Genomic DNA, 22,235 nt, shown 5'->3' on the forward strand with positions numbered 1-22,235 from the left:
AGGGCAGTGGATGGGTTCTGGAGGTTTTCGGCTGCCAGAGTTCTGCTTAGGGTGGGTAGGAAAACTCAACCCACCCCGCTCCATGGTGCCCCGGTGAAAACAGCCTGAAGACAGCCTGGCCGGGGTCAGGACATTCAAGCTTTAGTTTATGGTCCCTGGTTCTTGGCCATTGATGAGATTACATGGCGCCGGGGGCAGTTTTTGGGTGTGACTGGAAAACTGGGGACCTGGGGGGAGGAGGCCCAGTCCCAATACAAGCAGACTGGGAGATATCAGTCACGGGTTCCAGGCTAACTTCGTCTAACTACAGGCCCTAACAGTCTTTTTGATCTCTTTCGAGGTTTATGGGTCTCTGAAAAAATACCAATAACTGGGTTTGTATAACAGCCAAGAGGTGGTTTGTGGGTGTGTCTCCCACATACCTAACTTTTGGCTGTTTAATTTCTTGGTAAACTTGGCCCCAAGTTGTTGGGGTCTGACCAAAGGCACAGCAGCAATTTGGGGGTATCTGGAAGTTTGAAGGCACCAGGCTGCTGATTCACTCACCCTGCAGGTACAGGTTAACCTGATGGTGGCACCACACCCTCTGCTGTTAACTTTTTATTAGGGAGAATATCCCAGATAGCCTGAGTCCTAATTCAATCGGTTGAAAGGCCTTAAGAGCAGAGCTGAGGTATCCTTGAGGAAGAAGAAATTATGCTTGTAGGCAGCAGCTTCAGATCATGTCTAAGAGTAGCCACTAACCCCTCCTGCTAGCCAAACATGAATTTCAAGCATTCCTTAAATTTCAACCTTGATTTATCACAACCATAAAAGCCAAATCTTTGTAACATATCTCTTAATATATAACTTCCACTTGTCTATTTCCTGTTTAAGTCCTAGCTGAGAGAGAGTGGGGATGGGATACTCTTGGCTTTTCTGCCCTGTCATAGAAACACATAACAGTAGGGGATGCTGAGGTTTTCATGGACATGTATTTCTGGCTGAATAAGGTTCAGGCCTTTCTTCTACAAGAACACAGTGAAGATAATTCCCTCACTGAGTTTATTCTTCTCTGTCTTTTTACTCTATTGCTCAATCTTGATATATCACTGCAGTTGTATATACAATAGTTTTTCTCCAGTTCTTTGATTTCAAAAGCTGGCTTATAGGAAAGAAAGAAAGAAAGAAGGAAAGAAAGAAAGAAAGAAAGAAAGAAAGAAAGAAAGAAAGAAAGAAAGAAAGAAAGAAAGAGAGGTAAGGAAGAAAGAGAGGAAAGGAGTGAGGAAGGGAGGGATGGAGGGAGGGAGAGGGGAGGGAGGGAAGAAGAGAGACATTCTTTCACAATACTGACACCTCGCTCCCCACCAGACCGTATGAGCCAGTACCCTGAAAGTCTGAGCATGATCTTTTTAAAAGCTCCTAGATGACACTAATCCGAGCCAAGCTTGATATGCCCTGAGTTCAACTGGCCAACTGAATTATAACTTCAGCATCAACGAAAATCACCCCCCCTAAATAATTCAGTAACGATTGTCTAAAACCCCCCATTCATCACATGTGGAAAGTCCAATATCCTTGCCAAGATTTCTGCTCATTTACTAGAGCACTTATGGTCCTATAGTAGGGCTGCTAGATTTAGCAAATAAAGTTTCAGGGCTTCCAGTTAAATTTCAAAAATTCTCAGTGGTAGAATTTTGTAATTATTTGGGAAAAACTAAATATAGAACACTTAGGGCACCCTGAGGAAGTCTATATATGATGCAGAGCAAGATTATGACATGCAAAATTATGCTCTGCGTAGAAAGCTTGCAACAGAGGCCAGAGAAATGTATGATGGGCAGGACACCTGCCTTGCACGTGGCCAACTCAGGTTGAATACCTGGCACCCCAAATGGTCCTCCAAGCCCCACCAGGAGAAATACCTTAGCATAGAGCCAGAAGTAAGCCCCAAGCACCACCAAGGGTTACCCAAGAAACAAAAATAAAACAAATGGACAAAAATCTTCCAACAATTTAGTTCATGAACACCTCCAAATTCCTCCTCTCAATAAATTAACTAAAGTTCTAACCATATGTGTTCCATCAGAGTTCTACCTGCACTCATCTTTCACTGAACTGTTTAGACTGTTTCCATAACCTGGATATTAAGGCTTTAAGTATGCAAACAAAGTTATTTCTACTGAGGAATGGTTAGCTTGAGATATAGTAGATGGGGAAGGCCTTGCCAATATGGAAGAGTTAACTAACATAAACTGGCTCAGTTTCAGAATCGAAAGGAAGTTGCTGTGTTCACCCGAAATGTCCGGGCTAATTCACATCTGTTCAGTGACTGGGTCAGAAAGATCTTTAGAGTTCGTCCTGACTCCAGTAATCCAGGATTCTGCAAAATTAGATTTTATCATGTGGTTTCCAAACAACATTCCTGGAGACTTGCACTGCTATGGTATAAAAATAAGCAAGGAATCAATTTTAAAAGGTCATAGATTGAAAAGGAAAGCAAAGTTTTAATTGAAATGATTCTTGAAACTGGAAAAGCCTGGGTCCAATGAGCTCACATCAAACATTGCAAATGAAGTCATGGCAACACAGAGTATCTCTGCAGTGTGAGATCACTTTGCCTTGAGCCTCTTTATTTTTCACATAAAAATTAAAGGTCAGAGTATCAAATGATAACAAACCCTTGGCCCTGGATTACAGAACTGAGAATATCAGGTAAGGAGAAAAATGGGGAGAGGGAAGAAGAGAAAGGATGATAGGGTAGACTGGAAGAGTAAGGATATTGAAGGTGGGTCTTAATCACTTTGATGGTGTTAATCTGAGAAAACTATACATCAATGCTATAATGTAGGATAACACTGTTTTGTCCTTCCTGCATGGCCTCAGGTAGTTTAGGTTTATTGGGTTACTCCCATCACAGTGCTCCCATTCCTCTGTGTTTATTTGTAACTTCTTTCTTTGTGCTATGTTGACTTGTAAATATTGTTTTTTCTCTTCTCCTTAAGACCTTTGCATAGTTTATTCAGAGCAATGTCTTTTTTGTATGGACACAAAGAATACAGTAAATGCTATGTTTTTGTAACATGGAGTCATTTGACTCTAAATGATCTTTTCTGATCTTTTCCTCCTGGACATCTGTTCTCTCGACCTAAGCCTCAGATGCTCTTACTTCTTAGAACCCCCAAAGGCAGGGTCCCGACAAGGAACTGGATGGAACCAGGGCAAGCAGTAAGCTATGTGCTACCCTGGCATCAAAATGGGCCTGGCCAAAGTGCCATAATGCTTGAATTATGTAAGATGGACCACTGCGAGACTAGCAAGGGAGACAGAGGAAGAAGAATGTAGAAGAATACAGGAGCAGGCACTTGGAGAGAGAGAGAGCCCAGGCTGCAAGATGGAGCATGGAGAGATGAGCAGGAGAGATAGGAGGAGACAGGAATGAGGGGCAGTGTGAGACTAGAATGGGGGGCTCAAAGAGATTGGGGCTGGTGAGTGGGGAGAATAGAATAAATGGCATCTGATCGACCAAACAACTTGGCCCTCATTTCCTCCACCATCTGCCCCATCACCGGCTGGGCTAGCCGCCCGGAGCCCACCCAAACATGGGCTGGGCAGCTAGGGTAAGAGCCGTCAGGTCCTCCCCGGCCACCCCTAGAGATATTATACAGCCTATAAACACTAACACTATTGTAGACATGTGACATAAACCATAATAATTAATTTTTAATAAAAATATATATGTATGCAGTGGAGGGTGGTGAAGGGTTATTGGCTCTTTTTGGTCTGTGTGCTTTGGTAACACTATATCCCTAGAAACTAGAAATATATATGCTATATATGATCTTACAAAGTAAAATTAAATAAAAGATAAATGCATAGTCATACAATCAAAATATTACTAAGGGATAGGACAGCCTACTTCCTTCCCATTGAGCTTTGTAGCAGGGATATATAGAGGAGGGAGGAGAGAAAATATGGTATGTATCATTAAAATATTAGTGAAACAAGTTGTCTTATCGCTCAAAGTAACTCAACTTTCTGCTCAGTGCACACTGAGTATACACAAGAAGTTAACTTAGAGGTGCAACATTTGAAAGTGATTCACACCAGGAGATTCATATATATAAAGATATAGATAGATAGATAGATAGATAGATAGATAGATAGATGATAGATGGATGGATGGATAGATAGATAGATAGATAGACAGATAGACAGATAGATAGATAGATAACTGTTATCTGATGTATCATGATCAAAAATGTTTCCATTCAATGGGATTTTTTTCCCCTTTTCTTAGGGTTTTAGGAGACTCTTCTGCCTTTCAAAACCCTTTTAACTTGATATCGTTTCACTTGTTTATTCTTTGTTATCCTTGCAACTGAAACCAAATCACTGAAGACACCCCTGATGTCCATTTCCTGGAGAGTTTTGCCTATGTATTTTATGGACTCTGGTCTGATCACAAGATCTTTAATCCACTTTTAATCACACTTGGGAATGATGTAAAATATCATGTTACCAGTTTCTTTGTATGCATATTTCTTTTTTGCTGCATGTGGCTATCAGTTTTCCCAACATATTTATTAAAAAGGATTTTTCTTCACTTCATGCACTAAGTTCCTTTGTCATGCATGGGTTAACTGTGCATAAATCTGAGGGTTTATCTCTAGGCTCTCAATTCTGTTCCATTGGTCTAAGGGTCCATTTGTAAAATAGGGTGACCCACGCAACAGGAAGTCAGAAAGAATGCCTTGCATGTTTCAGAGGAAATCTCAGAACTAAGATAACAAGATATTGCACAAAAAATATGACTCTCTCACAATTGTGCCTGCGGTGAATGTCTGAAAATCTGCCTCTTTGAAGGTCATCAATTCTGGAACTTGGCTCTTGGGGTTTGAACCTAACCTCACCATTTCCTAGCTGTGTCATCTTGAACAAACCACCTAACTTGCCTGTGCTTTGCCTACTGTGGTGCCCAAAAGAAAGAATACTACAGTGTGGAACTGGAAATTAGGGGGGTTTGTGAGGGTTACAGGTGCCTCACATGGAGGGAATTCTAAAGAAGGAATAGTGTTATTATCCTTAGTTAACATCATTGTCATTGATTCAATAGGATCACATACACGAATCACGAATCACGACCATCCTGTTATTCGTTTGTTGCCTCGAGCAGGCCCCAGTAACGTCTCCTTCATCCTAGCCCTGAGATTTTTAAGAAAGTGCTATATTCAAGGCTCTTTAGGAGAATGAGACCTATCATTGTTACTGGTATTTGGCATATTGGGTACGCCACGGGGAGTTTGCCAGACTCTGCCGTGTGGGCAGGTTACATTCGGTAGCCTGCCAGTTTGTCCAAAAACAGGATCCCATACAAGCCTTGAGAAAACCTTAGTTTTTTGCATCTGTTACTATCTTATCTTTAATGAATTTGATATCCTAATTAATTAAATCTCTCATAACTATAGATTATCAAGTCTTAACATTTTATAGTCTGAAAAACTCTTTGCCCCACCAGCTCTAAGAGTTCACATAGGTTCATTAAATTTTAGCAATTTTTAATTTTAAGAATGTATTAATTGAATAAATTTTCTTAAAGTAGAATTATTGTCATCTTGATGAAACAAAATTGGAAAATGCTTTTTAAGTTCAACCAATTTTTTTAATACAAAAAAGTCTAAAACTCACTTCACTGAAATATCAGTGTCTAGTTATTTGTATAAATTGAATCATCTCCAGGTGAGTAGGGAGACAGACAGAAAAATATATTTACAGGAGAGTGTTGCAGAGAACTGGATAGGAGGAAAAGAAAGGAGCTGTTAAGAGCTGACTCAGGTGACAAGAATTTGATGAACTCTCATCCAGAACTCCCCCATTTTAGTTATAAGTCATGTCAGCAAAGAAGAAATCCAGAACAATCTAGGGGACAAGACAGAGCACTGGACCACATTTGGTCATAATCACATGTCTTTCAGCTTCTCTACTGAAAGTTAGAACCGATCTAAGGCAGAAAGCAGCCACCCCCATCAGTCACAAATGCTGAATCTAACTTTAAAGAGCAACAGCAAAATGAGCTATAACCTTAGAAGTGAGTCTCTTGGCAAATCCAGCCAACAAAGTTTAAATCACTGGAAGTTTAGCTCAAAATAAATATGTTTCTAATCAGAGCATGTTTTCATAGATCTTCTGAGGCTGACTTTCTTGGCTTAGGAAGCCCTTGGGTTTTATCTCTAAAGAAGGCTTGCTCATGAACCGAGTGAGAAGGTGGGTGGCCACAGAACGATGTGAACCAAAATACTACAGAAACTTAACTACATTTATAATCACCTACAAAGGGAGAGAACGAGGTTATAAGGTTTTGTATTTTCTGTGAATAAACAGAGTATGATCTACCATTTGGATCCAAAAGAAACAAATCGTATTTCTCCTAGTGCATTGTTGTGTGTTGTTCATTAACCCCCAATTAGAGAGCTAATAAATAATTCCACTTTTAGCTATGTGATGTCCCAAAATTTTCTGTGGGAAATTAAAGTCCTTTTAGAGCATTTTCCCCAGGAAACTTATATTTTACAAAATTCTTCTGATGGAACTATAAAAGTATTTTTATTAATACAAGCAAAATACCCGCCACTGAATGGTTTTAAACATCTTAAAATATCTGATAATAAAATATAAATAATTTATTCTTTATAATTATCCTTCACTACCAATGACATAAACTATGTGCTTTTAAGAGGATGGTGAGTTAAAATAAATGTTCTGCATGGAGAAGACCCTATACTCTGTACTCCAGCACTGCCATGAAGCAATCCCTGCCTGGCTATTAGTTAAGTGATCATCAGATTTTATTGACTAGTCAGGTTCAATTAAAAAAAAAACTTTAATTACCCCTTGCAATAGACTTAATTCTGTCTCCCCTCAAAATAAATTCACATGTTGAAGTACTAAGCCCCGAAGTGTCTGTATTTGAAGATAAATGGTAACTAAGATTAACTGAGGTCATATGGGTGGGCCCTAATCCAAGAGGACTATTGTCTTCATAAAAAGAGGAGATGCCAGAGATACCTTCCTCCCTTCTTCACAGCCCCCCTTTCCCTACCCACACACACAGAAGGAAGGTTTTGTGAGGACACATAGGGATAGCAGCTATCTGCTGGCCAAGAAGAAAAACCACATCAGAAACCAAGCAACCCTGAAGGCATCTTGACCTTGAACCATGATAAAGAATCTGAAAGTGGAGGAAATCCAGCATACTACAGAGCACACCGCAGAATCTCTTAATGGTGTTTGGATCAGGAAAGGCTTTGCAGATTAGAGAATCTAGCTGAGACCTAAAGCTTGGCTCACAGAGCATTTCTCCGAGTGTAACCCAAGGGCATCTGAGAGATTCAGCCCATCTTGGAAGAGTCCTGTGACATACTGTTACAGGATGAATTGTTTCGCTACAAAAAAAGATGTGCTGGAACTTTAAATCCACCACCAGTCCAGTCAGTGTCTTATAATATGACCTTATTTGGTTGGTCTTTGCAGAGATAATTAAGTTAAAATTAGGTTAAGAGTAGGCTGTAACCCAACATGACTAATAAATATCCTTATGGAAAGGGAAAAAAATTTTTTATTAGTGAAACACCATGAGGTACAGTTGTAGATTTACAAATTTTTGTGCTTGGATTTTGGTCATACCATGATCAAATACCCATCCCTCCACCAGTGCCCATTTTCCACCACCAGGATAATATCCCTCCCCCCCATCCCCCCCCATCCCCCCATCTCCCTTTGCCACTGTGGCAGGGCATTCCGGAAAGGGAAAATTTTTGATACAGAGACAGAACACAAAGAATGCCATGTGGACTGAAGTTATGCTGATTTAACACAAGAAGCTATAAGAAATAATTAAGCCTTTCCCAGCACATGCATAGGGTATGTGGACCTGCTGAAACTCAGATAGCCTTATAGCCTTTACCTATAGCCTCTTAAACATTAAAGGTAAAGGCCCTCCCGTTGATCGTCGATTTGCTCGAGCGGGCCCAGTAACGTCTCCATTGGAGACTTTTGTTGTTACTGTGTCTGGCATATCGAATACTCTCGGTAGCTTGCCGGGCTCTCCGAGAGGGGCGGAGGAATCGAACTCGGGTCGGCCATAAGGAAATAAATTTCTATTGCCTAAGTCAGTGGTCTTCTGTTGCTCCTACTGCTAGTGGTAACATGCTGCAGGTATAAAAAGGATGTATACCATAGGTTTGAGCTACTACGTTTGCAGTGATTTGTTATAACAATGCTAGTAAACCTATACACCGACAACTTATCTGTTCAAGGCCAGGTTTCATTCATGTGCTTCAACCGAAATAACATTGAAAAATAGCACTATGAATTCAAGAAAAAGAATTAGCCAGCACTCTTTACAATAGCCAGAATCTGGAAAAATACTGAGTGCCCGAGAACAGATGACTAGTTAAAGAAACTTTGGTACATCTACACAATGGAGTACTATATAGCTGTTAGAAAAGATGAAGTCATGAAATTTACATACAAGTGGTACTACATGGAAAGTATCATGTTAAGTGAAATGAGTCAGAAAGAGAGGGATAGACATAGAAAATTGCATTCATCTGGGGGATATAAAGTAACAAAATAGAAGACTAACACCCAAGAGTGGACGAGATTAGTACCAGGAGTTTTGCTTCATGGCTTGGAGGCCAGCCACACACTCTAGGAGAAAAGGGAGCTTAGATAGAGAAGGGAGCACCAAATAAAGAGTGTTGGGAGGATCCTCCTAGGATAGGAGAAGCATGCTGAAAGTAGACTATAGACCAAACATGAGTGCCACTCAATGCCTCTTTTGCAAACCACAACACTCAAAAGGAGAGAGAGAACAAAAGGGAATACCCTGCCATGGAGGCAGGGTGGGATGGGGGTTATGAGGGGTTGGAGGGTTACTGGGACCCACGGTGGTGAAAAATGGGCACTGGTGGAGGGGTGAGTGTTTTATCATTGTACAATTGAAACCCAAACACAAAAATTTGTAAATCTACAACTGTACCTCATGGTGTTTCACTAACAAAATTTTTTTTGAAAAAATGTAAATGATGGAGAATGGGCACTGGTGGAGGAATGGGTACTGGATCACTGTATAACTGAAACCCAAGCACAAAAATTTGTAAGTCGACAACTGTACCTCATGGTGTTTCACTGATAACAATTTTAAAAAGACAGAAAAAGAAAAAGCATTAGACTCTAGTTTATTTTACTGAACCAACACTGAAGACAATTTCAAAAATCTAAAACAATACTACTCTTCTCACTAACATTTTTGTCAAAGTCATTTTAATTTTATTTATTTATTTTCCAAAGTCTACACATGGCAGTGCTCAAGGCTTACTCCTAGCTTTATGCTCAGAGATCACTCCTGGCAGGGCTCAGAGGACCACATGAGGTGCTAGAGGTTAAGCCCAGGTCATTTGCAGGCAAGGAAAATGAACTTAACACTTATTTAATTACTTGATCCCCCATTGAGTAACCAAATGATCATTATTGTTGCTTTAAAGTTAACCAAAGAATAATTATTCAAAAGTATTTTAATCTAACTAGCTTACCAAAGCAAATTTTGATATGACCTCAACAACAAGGGATCTCTGTGGTCCTCTGAAGTATTAGGATAACTTTTATTTTTATTTTTTTTATTTTTTTTATTGAATCACCATGAGATACAGTTATAAAGCTTTCATGTTTGAGTTTCAGTCATATACTGATCAAACACCCATCCCTCCACCAGTGCACAACTTCCACCACCAGTGTCCCCAGTATCCCCCCATTCCAACCCTACCCCTGCCTCTAGAGCATACAGTTTCCCCAGTACTCTCTCTCTACTTTGGGGCATTATGGTTTGCAATATAGATACTGAGAGGCTATTACATTTGGTTCTTTAATTACTTTCAGCACAAATCTCCCATCCCGAAGATTCCTCCAACCATCATTGACGTAGTGATCCCCTCTCTATTCCAGCTGACTTCTCCCCCAGCTCATGAGGCAGGCTTCCAACTATAAAGTAATATTCCTGCCCCTTCTCTCTACTGTCCTTGGTTGTCAAGCGTCATATTATGTTATTTTATACTCCACAAATGAGTGCAATCATTCTATGTCTGTCCCTCTCTTTCTGATTCATTTCACTTGGAATGATACCCTCCATAACCATCAACTTATAAGCAAATTTCATGACTTCATCTTTCCTAACAGTTGCATAGTATTCCATTGTTTCACTTGATCACTTGATCAGTTAACATCCCGTTACTCATCAATTTGCTCGAGCGGGCACCAGTAACATCTCCATTCATCCCTGTCATGTGCTAGTGTGGCCCAATGGCATCTGCTCGATCCAGGAACACAAAGAGCCTCAAACTGATCATTTAGGGTCTTAACAAAGAAGTCTGAGCATCTCATAGGTGGGCAGCCACCCACACGATCTTTTGACATCCCGTGGAATCCAGTCAGTAACAGCTCTATTCCAGAGGTCATCTCCAAATGCATTACGTGCCCAGCCCATCTGATTTTTGACGCATTGGCAAAGGAGACAGCATCCCTGATTCTTGTTTGTCGAGGGAGGTCAGAACTCCAGATTCTTTCTCTCACTTGAGTGAAGAGTGATACTCCAAGCATAGCTCGTTCAATTCCTCTTTGGGAGACCTGAATAGCGTTCTCATCCTGTTTTTATAGGGCCCAGGTCTCTGAGGCACATGTTAATGCAGGAAGAATGGTGGAGTCCAAAAGATGTGCCCAAAGCCAGAGGTTCTTCGTCCTCTTAGCTATTTCTTTGACACTCTTGAAGGCATTCCAAGTCACCCTCTTCCTCCTGTGCAACTTGGGTGCCGGGTCATTAGTCATGTTGAGTTCTCCACCTAGGTACACATACCTGTTATATTCAGAGATGTTCATTCCATTGAGAGTGAATGGAATGTTAGAAACGAGTCCGTTTCTCATAAGCATTGTCTTCGTGAGATTCAGCTGTAGTCCGACCTTTCCACACTCACGGTTGAAGTCGGTCAGCCTTTGAGCCGCTTGGTTAATGTTTGGTGTTTTGAGAATAATGTCATCAGTGAAGTGGAGGTGGTGTAGTTGCCGGCCGTCTATCTTCACCCCCATTCCTTCCCATTCCAGTCATCACATGACATTCTCAAGGGTGGCACTAAAGAGTTTCGGTGAAATGTTATCACCCTTCCATTATGTAAATGTACCAAAGTTTCTTTAACCAGTCGTTTGTTCTTGGGCACTCGGGTTGTTTCCAGATTCTGGCTATTGTGAACAGTGTTGAATGAACATATAGGTGCAGATGTCATTTCTAATGTGCTTTTTTGCATCCTCGGGATATATTCCCAGGTGATATTGTGGGGTGATATGAAAGCTAAATTTCTAATTTTTGAAATAATGCCCATTTTGTTTTCCAAAAAGTCTGGACCAGTTGGCATTCCCATCAACAATGAAAGAGCATCCCTTTCTCCCCACATCCACACCAGCACTGGTTGCTCTTGTTCTTTTTGATGTATGCCAGTCTCTAAGGTGTGAGATGATATCTCATTGTTGTTTTGATTTGCATCTCCCTGATGATTAGCAATGTAGAGCATTTTTTCATGTGTCTTTTGGCCATTTGTATTTATTTTTTGAGGAAGTTTTTGTTCATTTCTTCTCCCCATTTTTTAATGAGGCTGGAGGGTTTTTTTCTTGTACAGTTCTACTAGTGTCTTGTATAGCCTGGATGTTAACCCTTTATCAGACGGATATTGGGTAAATATTATTTCCCATTCCATGGGCTCTCTCTGTATTTTGGTGTTTCTTTTGTAGTGCAGAAGCTTTTTATTTTAATGTAGTCCCGTTTGTTTTATTTCCTAGGATAATTTTAATAGCTTAAAAAGAATTCAAGGGACCAGGGAGAAACTACAGGGAAAAAGTCTTTTGCCTTGCATGAGGCTGACCCTTGTTTGATCCTTAGACCACATATAATTCCCTGAGAACTGCCAGGAATGACTCTCAAGCACAATGGCAAGAGTAGTACCTGAGCACTTCTATATGTAATACATATATGTGTGTGTGTGTGTGTGTGTGTATACATATATATACAATGTTTTTTTAAAAAAAGAGTTTTAAACAACAGTGACATCTAAACAAGAACTCTAAACAATACTGCCATATAGTAACACAGGAAACAAAAGTGAAAGATCAGGTTTAAAGAAAGAGAAGTAGACTTATTTTTTGAAATTTCAAATTGGATAGTAAACCATATAAATGATAATACCTGGAACTCAGGAGATAGATATGTGTTGGAAACACATAGCTAAGGAATATTTTATGTAAATTATAATTTAGCCCTGGATAGATTAAATTATTGAGGGTCAGTATAATGAGTACAAGGACAGGAGGATCAAAGATACAACCATAAGAATCAGAAGAACAGGATGGAAACAGAGCAAGAGGCAGACCTGAATGGAGCAATTGTCACAGAAGTCAAGAGAAATGAGAATTCCAGGGGGGGATCAAGATGCTCAACAAGGCAAATTGTGCAGCTGAGACTCCACAAAAAGAATTGAAAAGTATCCACCAGGACTAAAACAGAGGAAGACACTGTTACCTTGGTGATAGAAATTTCAATTGGATAACACCTTTCCCCTTAACTAAATGAAAGTTTGCATTAATGAACAGGCCTCACTGCCCACATATCCCTATTTATGAAACAACATTATGGATATAAGTGATATCTGAGGAGCTGTGGGGGCGGGGAGGTGGGTGGAGAATTGACTCTAGCCATGTTTAGTCATAGAGACACCCATCTGAGAGAGCAAGAGAAGACCAGGTGATGGGGACGATAGGATAATAAAAGAAATCAGAGATGAAGAAACCATCAAGCAGCATCATGGAACAAACCCCTTCTGTGGAAAACTCTTTGGCAGCCTTGCTCCCCAATCAATATGCCAAGAGACACAATAAAACTGCTGAGATGCTGGAATGTGGCTGGTTTAAATGGAAACAGGAAAGTGGACACTAATTTTGAATGACATGACTTGGTGGGAAATGATGCAAATATCTCATAAATCCCTTTAACACTGATTTTATATTGAAATTTTTGAGATCAAGTGGGTTAGAACATTGTTGAAATTAATTTTATGATGAGTAAAAGCAGTCACTATAAAACAAAGTTACACAACCTGCAGCTTGTATTTTACTTCTGTTGTACAGTGGAGGTCTAGCCAACTGCATTATAGAAAATGAAAGTCATTAGAAAATTGTACACTTAAATAGAAAAATAACATGGATGTATTAATCCCTTTAATATATTGGAGCTTAAATCACTCCACTTGAGACCACTACTGGCCCCAGCTGAACTCAAATGAAAAAAGGAGGGAGGAGGCTCCTAGTTTTTTTTCGTTTCTTTTGTTTTGGGTCACACCCAGTGGTGCTCAGGAATTGTTCCTGGCTCTGTACTCAGAAATTACTCCTGGCAGACTTGGGAGACTATATGGGATGTCGGGGATCAAACCTGGGTCGGCCGTGTGCAAGACAAAAGATGCTGTGCTACTTCTCTGGCCCCAGGGATACTAAATTTTAAAAAGGAATGCTGAGAAATGAGGTCTTACAGATTCTAATCATACTATTCAACCATAAGAACAAAAGGAGACAGATGTACATCAGGTAGGGCATTTGCTTTGCACAAACCAGATTTAATCCCTGGCATTCCAAATGGTTTTTCTAAACCCACCAGCAGTGATCCCTGAATGCAAAACCAGGAGTAAGCCCTGAGCACAGAAGGGTGTGGCCCAAAAACATAAAACATAAAGACAACAGCATTAAACGGTTGCCAGCATTGATTCACAAACCTCTAGAATTCTCCCAATTACTAGCTGTATTTTCTGAGACTATTTGGAGTTCTTGAGCTAGGAAGGGGAGGTCTGGAGTTAATGGGAACTTAATCAAAGCTTCAAGATGGTGAAATCATAGACACTAGAACCAAAATGGCAGTTTAAAAAAATAGTTCAAGGCTGTGGGCAGGCAGAACCCAGTTTTTCTCTCCTATATGTGTAATTATCAGAGTATTTATAATATTGCTTTTGGAAGACTTTCTTTTTTTCCTCATAGTCATACAAACGTAACTAACGGTATTTGAAGCTACATGCTTCTTTTTAGGAAGTAAAAATGGAGAAACTTTTCATGTATCTTTCTTAATACATGGAAGGAACATCCCCTCCCCTCCCCCACCCCCCACACACAGCTACCAGAAACTCTCTTTGCATCTCATTGACCAAACATAAGGCACAAGGACCTTCTTGAGCCAATCACTGACAAGAGTACTGTGATAGAATTGACATCTGTTCCTTTTCCCAGAGTTAAGGGCAGAGGTGGCACTCCTGGGTAATTTATCTTGCAAGAAGAAGGTAGCACTGTAGCACTGTCCTCCTGCTGTTCATCGATTTTTTTGAGCGGGCACCAGTAATGTTTCTATTGTGAGACTTGTTGTTACTGTTTTTGGCATATCAAATATGCCACAGGGAGCTCGCCAGGCTCTGCTGTATGGGCAGGATACTCTCAGTAGCTTGCCAGTCTCTCGAGAGGGACAGAGGGATCGAGCTCAGGTCGGCCATGTGCAATGCAAACGCCCTACCCACTGTGCTAAATTGGGGTTCTTTTAGGGAAGAAAGGGGCAGAAAATATTGCTGTCAGCAAACCATAATGTTCACAGCAACTCTCTTTATAAAAAGAAAGGAGATAGCAGTGGAAAGCTTAAACATATGAAACAGGGGATGAGGGGATGATATTTTCAATCAATTATTTAGTCCTGAACCAACTTCCCTCAGCCTTGCATCAGCTCCACAACCGGTTTGGCTCAGGAAAAAACATCTGATTTTAAGTGGTCAAAGCAATAGCACATTGGGAAAGTTACAGTATTATAAATACAAAGATTAAATTTCAAAGCTTAATGTGAATGACTTTATATGCATCTGTTCTTTGATACTATTTTGACCTATGCAGGCTTTACTTCTTTGCATAAATTATGAAGATCAAACAATCCTTACTGAGCATCTTGCTCCATTTTTAATAGACATGCTGAGCCCATCCTCAGTGCCCTCTCTGCCTTCTCATAGTCTCCATGTCCTTCAGGACACAGCAAACAGATTGTGTTAACATGTGGCTATTGTCCAGGCTTCGTTTGCTAGCTAGGCCTTGACTTAAGGAAAGAGTATGCATGTAGGGTCAGAATTTGCTTTATAACTGGGCAAGAGACAAAAGATGTCCTTTAGTTACTGTTGTGTTTAGCAACAAAACAGCTTGGGCTTTAAACCCTTTGCATTATATATTCTAATTCCCACACATGACTTCATCTGAAGCAGCTCAAAGGTCAAGATACACAGAAAGAATTGGAACTCCACAAAGTTGTCTCTTCATCGAACACAATGAAACACAATGAGAGTACACAGTGGGAGCTAGTAATTAAATGAAACAAATCCTGCTGACAAGGCTCCAATTCGCCCAAGGAATTTTGGAATGAGAAGAGAGCTTTCAGACAATCTAACCCTCTGTGACAGACAAAATAATACTCCCTCCCCTAAGATGTCCATGTCCTAATCCTGAGAACCTGTGAATGTTAATTTATGGTGTTATAAATTAGGGAATTTGAGGTGGAGATTATTCAGAATAATCTGGGTAGTGCCAATGTATTCATAAGGGCTCTTGAAAGCAAGAGTGAAGAACCCTGATAGAGGAGGAGTACAAGAGGGATAATTGCTGTCTGGAAGGGGTCCGTGATCCAAGAAATGCAGATAACCTATAGAAGTTGGAAAGAAATTAGATAAGAGAACTCTTCTCTCACAAACTACCAGAAGCCCTTCTCTTCCTAACTCAGAAACCCCAACATATAAAATGTTTCTTGTTTAAAGCCACCTAGATTGTGGCAATTTGTTTTAGTAGCAATAGAACACCAATCCACTCTACTCCCACGTCTGATAAATGACTTTCTCTGCAAATACCTGCCACACACAAGATGCTCGCGCTATTTTCTTGCATATTTGCCTACTGTCATACTTTTGACTATGGTCTAATTGTTTATTTTCTGGTTCTCTAATGAGACTCTAATCATCTTCAGAATAGAGACTATGTTTTCCCTTTTAAAATATACCCAACAAGGATTACTGACACACAGAAATTTTTTTTTAATTTTTTTTCTTTTTGGGTCACATCCAGCGATGCTCAGGGGTTACTCCTGTCTCTGCACTCAGGAATCACTCCTGATAGTGCTTGGGGGACCATAGGGGATGCCAGGGATAGAACTCAGGTCGGCCGCATGCAAGGCAAATGCCCTACCCACTGTACTAGCACTCCGGCCCCCCCATAGAAATCTTTTAAGAAATGTCTGTTTGCTGGAAGGAATGCTGTCACTGTCACTATCACTGTCCTCCTCACTGTCTATGAATCGTTGTTCATCGATTTTCTCAAGTGGGCCCAGTAACGTCTCCATTGTGAGACTTGGTTGTTACTGTGTTTGGCATATCGAATACGTCACGGGTAGCTTGCCAGGCCTTGCCATGCAGGCGAGATACTCTCGGTAGCTTGCTGGGCTCTCCGAGAGGGGCAGAGGAATCGAACTCGGGTCGGCCATGTTGGCTGTGTGTAAGGCAAATGCCCTACCCGCTGCGCAGAAGGAATGCAGGATATTAAAATTAGAAAATTAGGGCTCCATCTAAAATTTGCCTCAACAGATTCTATGTCACAAAGTGATCACCTTACGCTCTGTGAGATACAGCTAAAATAAGAACATGGAGAGTACAGGAAAATGATAAACCCTTGACATAGGGATACAGAACAACCACCAAAATGGGGATTGGAGAGAGAGAGATCATACTAGAAGAGACATACAGTAGTGGACGATCATGGGCACCTTAGTAGGGGGAGGAAGTTTGTAAAGCAAAGCCATAAACTTTACCACTTATTCAACTTCCTAAATTATAATAAAATGAAAAAAATTTAAATAATAGAATAAATAAATCAACAGCAAGGTCTTTTTCCAATAAAGATGCAGTTATCAATGAAGAGTGATAACTTTGGCCACAGAACTTCAGCATGGTGACAATCTGTAAACCTGAGTAGGAATTAAAAGTAACATATAGAATGATCTTAAGAGAACACATCCTCAGAGAATAACCCTGGATGCCTAGGGTGAATATTCCCTTGGCTAAAACATAAAATACCACTCAGTGACCAAACTCCATTCCCTGTGACTCCAGTCTCAGGCCTTAGTACAATGGTCAGGATATGGAAACAACTGAAGTGGTCAACAACAGATGAATGGAAATACTATGCGTCTCTAAGAAAGAATTCAATCAAGTTATTAGCTACAACACAAATGGAACTGAAAGTTATCAGCTGAGTGAAGTAAAAAGGACAAAATACCACATGTTCTCACACACCTGTAGAATATAGTGAGACCAAACAAAGGAAAAGACAATACAGAGCAATGATAAATCTTGGATTATAGTACTGATTACCAACCCCTGGAGTTGGTTGAAATAATCACTGCATTAGAGGTGACGTAGATATTGCTGAGGTACAATAACTTTTATACTAATACCACATGTTTCAGCACCAAAATAACCATTTAATCCAAACCCAAATACGAAAAGATATGCTAAGTCTGACTAATGTTTGGGCACAAAATCAATACAGTGCTTCAGTTCATACTTTATATTTTCTCTAAATAGCAGTTCTTACCTCCAGGACACATCACTTCATTTCTGCCACCTCTGTTCTCACATCCATACATTAGGTTCTTGACTATAACAGGAAAGCAATGCCAAAACCACATGTTTGGTGTCCCCCAAATCACAAATTGTGCAGAACAGCCTGCTGTACATTTAAAGGCAGGCAAGGCGATGAGCATTTCTTTAGATAGGAATATTTCCTTGGACAAACTTGCAGGCTATTCGAATGTAGCCTGCCCACAGGGCAGAGTCTGGCAAACTCCCCGTGGCGTACCAAATATGCCAAATACCAGTAACAATGATGGGTCTCACTCTCCTAAATAGCCTTGAATATAATCTCAGGGCTAGGATGAAAGAGACGTTACTGGGGCCTGCTCGAGGCAATCGACGAATAACAGGATGATGAAATGAAATGAAAAAAAATTTCCTTTAAGGACTGCTAAGGATTGATCGTGACAAAAGTTTATTCTCAAATGTCACCCATTTTTTGGTTGCTATTCCATAATATCGCATGTTTGATAATATACACAGACGAAATATTAATGCAAAGGTTCAAAGAAAGAAAGAGAAAGGGAAATTTCTTGAATAAATGCTCTTTTATTTGGTCAAACCATGAATTGCCTGTTTTGCTGAAGCAGAATCATTAACAAAGTTTCCAGCGTCTGCATACAGTTCCCGTTCTTTCCAGCCTCTCCCACACGTCTAAAGTTCTGTCTCCCGCTCTCAAAAGAATTGCCTAGGATCTCCACCTCTATGTGTCTGAGCTTCCCGTGTATTGAGAAAAAAACAAGGCAATTCAAAAGGATATCTTGAAGACCCCTCCTAGCAAGGTGCTGCATTAAGCTGGTAGGATTCATAGCAATGTGTCGAGCATAGTCTCTGCCTCCAGTGATTCGAAAATAACCATGATAATAGAGAAAGCAACTAAACTTTACTGAGACTTACCAGATGCTGAAAATGTGTGGAGAATCTAATTTAAACACCAATAGAAATCAGAACACAGGAATTCCATTTTCCCTACTTTGTGATTAGGAAACAAACTAAGGAAAATTAATTTGCCCTAGGTCACATAAAAAGTTAAGTGTATAGAACTCAAAATCAAGCCCAACTTCCAATACATTTTGGCTGAAAAAATGAGAACTGTTTGCAAGGGACAGCTTATGAGATAGAGACACATGCATATATAAACACATAGATATGATATATAGATTCAAGCATATCGAAACACATACATATAAAGGTAGGTTATATAGAAAAAATATGTAAATAGATATACACATAGTACACAAATACTAACACAAAGCCTGGCAAGCTACCCGTGGCGTATTTGATATGCCAAACAGTAATAATTGTCACAATGGAGACGTTACTGGGCCCGCTCGAGCAAATCGATGAACAATAGGAAGACAGTGACAGTGACAGTGACACAAATACTATGAAATGCTAATACTTGGAGAACTGAGATGAAGGGATATGAATATTCTTTGTACTAAAACTTTTACATGTTCGAAATCTTCAAATTAATTAATTTTAAAAATACATCTATAGGAATTTAGAGATAGTACAGTGGTTAGTGCACTTTCCTCATACACAGCCAAGCTGGGTTCAGTCCCCAGCATCCCATGTCGTGCCTTGAGTTCACCAGGAGTGGTCTCTGAGCCCCCCCCCAAAAAAAATCTAAATACCTATTTTATATTTCTTTCTTAGTGCATATTAAATTTTTCTTTGCTATTTGTACTTTACCTCTGTTAATTGTTTGTGACCTTTTCACTTTAAAATATATATATATATGTATATATATATATATATTTGGTCTGCACCTGGCTTTGCTCAGAGCTTACTCCTGGCTCTGAGCTCATGGACTACTCCTAGAAGTGCATGAGGGACCAGGGATAGAACCAGGGTTGACAGCATGCAAGGCAAGTGCACCACTCACTGTACTGTCTCTCCAGCCCCTTTTCCACCTTTTCTCTTGTGTGGTGCAGCAGGTACTAAGATGCCTTCCAGGTCTCATCTTAAGAGCTGCAGCACACATCTCCCAGCTGATGAGCAGAGCAGTTCCTGCTACCTTACAGGTGTATTCCTCACTTAATGCCTCCATGCCCAGGAAACTCAATCACCTAGCACCGCCATTTACTTTCCCAGGGGAGTTCATGGCCCAAACTGTCTATGGTAGAATTATGAATATCTGGTCCCTATTCTTAAGTGAGAACAACTCTCAAAGCCTATACCAGTTCCCAGTCAAATTGGGGAACTTCTCAGTTGACTTATAGGCAACGTCTCTGCCAAGTCATACCTTTTCATTCCTTCATTCTGTATCTTCAGAGACCACTTCCCAAAAAGCCTTCTGCACACAACTCTCTGAGTTGTTTGCTGGGACCCCCCAAGATATAAAAAGCAGCCTTCATTTACTGACATAAAACTGGTACCTGCCACACTTGTTATTAAAACCTGAAAGACTCAACAAATTTATTTTAAAAGAATTCAAAATGTTCACTGTTAACTTGCTGTAGCCATTAATATCTTTTACATTATTCAAGTCTAATGCCAATGAATAATCCACAAAAGCTTATTTACTGGGTGTTCCACTTAATCTTGGGGATCTTAACCACCAAGAACATGATTCCTGAACATGATAACCTTTCAGTACCTGTATTGCAAACCTGAAAGGAAATAAAGAGGGTAGGAGAGAGAGAGAGAGAGAGCGAGAGAGAGAAGGAGAGAGAGAGAGAAATGTGAAGTGTGACATAGAGAGGCAAGCTGCAGGAGGAGGGGTATAAGAGGGAAACTGGGAACACTGGTGGTGCGAAATGAACACTGGTGAAGGGACTGGTGTTGCAGCATTGCACGACTGAAATCAAATCATAAACAACATTGTAACTGTAAATCATGGTTATTCAATAAAAACAAATTAATTTTTTAAGGGAATGAATCTTGGAACCCAGAACACAATTAGTGTTCGATCAAGTTATATTGTTTGCTGAATTACCTACCGTCTCTATTGGCCTCAGTTGTTTCATTATCAAGTGAACATATTCAATTATTAAATTAAAAATGATTCCTGCCATATAGAAAATACTTAGGTGGTAATAATCAACTATCTGATGAAACTACACATTTTTACTGCTCAGGCCACTGGAATGATCCAAATGCACACTTTGATTTATAAATATAAAAAATTTTAAAGAGCTCTCAGGAATATAGGGAGTTATAGCTTTTGTTCCTCATAAGCTGCACAGTGGTACAGGAACAAATAAAGATCTCATTTTCTTTTATTACCACCAAAACTCTGCATTGCTGAGTAGTTGCAATAACTAAGGAAACATTCATAATATACAAAGTTTTGCACTTTCAAGAGTTTGAATTATGTAAGTACACATAATATTATCTTGCATTATTTCAAGGCATCCATGACTTCACGCTTTATTTTATTTAAGTTTAGTTTAGTTCTTTGCTTTTGGGGTCTCACCTGGAAATGCTCAGGGGTTACTATGGGTTCTGCACTCATGAATTACTTCTGGCAGTGGCCAGGAGACCATATGGGTTGCCAGGGATTGAACCTGGGATGGCCATGTTAAAACAAATGCCCTACCTTCTATACTATCACTCTGGCCCAACTTTACACTTTAAATCCATTATATTATACTTATCACAAAGCATGAATCCATGATCATATATTGAAACTTTGAGTACTTTTGTGTTTCTTATGGAAAATAAAGTCTTGGAAGCAGTGATAGTAACTGACCGATTCTATGAAACTGAAGTCTAAGTACAAGGCTTCTGTTGCCAAATAGAGGGACTGAACAAATATATTATGATCAAATTATTTAATTTTTATATATTTCTTTCCTTTTTTCTGTAATGGATGCTCATTCCAACTTTCTAAAACAAATTGTAAGATTTATGCTGGAGACAGCCCATCATACTTGAAATCCATGCAGACAGGAAAGGTAAATGCCAACTTATCAATCTCTATACTTGAACATTACAAACGTTCTACTTGTTGGTATGGAAAGAATGGCATGTTCCATATTAATTTACTGGAAAATATGCATTCATATGAAGTGAATGTGTTTTGGAATGGTATAAACACCCTGCCTGAGAAAGGTTCACTCAAAGAAGCATGTATATATCAAAATGAGATATGGTCTTGAATAATAGTTTCAAAGCCAGTCTTATAACTTTTCTATAAAAGATCAAAGAAAATATTTCATTTAATATTGTTCTAAATTGTACTCATTCATTCTATTACTAATTGAAAAATTACAAGATCCAAAACTGGAGATTTAAAAATAGAGTTTATTTTACATATTTCTAAATTTCTGTAGGGAAACCGCATAGCAAAATTCTGGAGAAAATGAGACTAAACTTCAGCATAATTATTAGGGCTAATTGTGGACTCTAACTTCTAAATAACACTCATTTTTAAAATGTGCAGCCCTTAAATCCTTTGATTTATTTCATGTAAAGAAAACAAACATAAATAACACAAAACCCAAAATATTTTAAATGTGAATATACTTT

This window comes from Sorex fumeus, unplaced genomic scaffold (assembly GCF_029834395.1).
Source record: "Sorex fumeus unplaced genomic scaffold, SorFum_2.1 ptg000015l, whole genome shotgun sequence".
NCBI classification, from domain to species: domain Eukaryota; kingdom Metazoa; phylum Chordata; class Mammalia; order Eulipotyphla; family Soricidae; genus Sorex; species Sorex fumeus.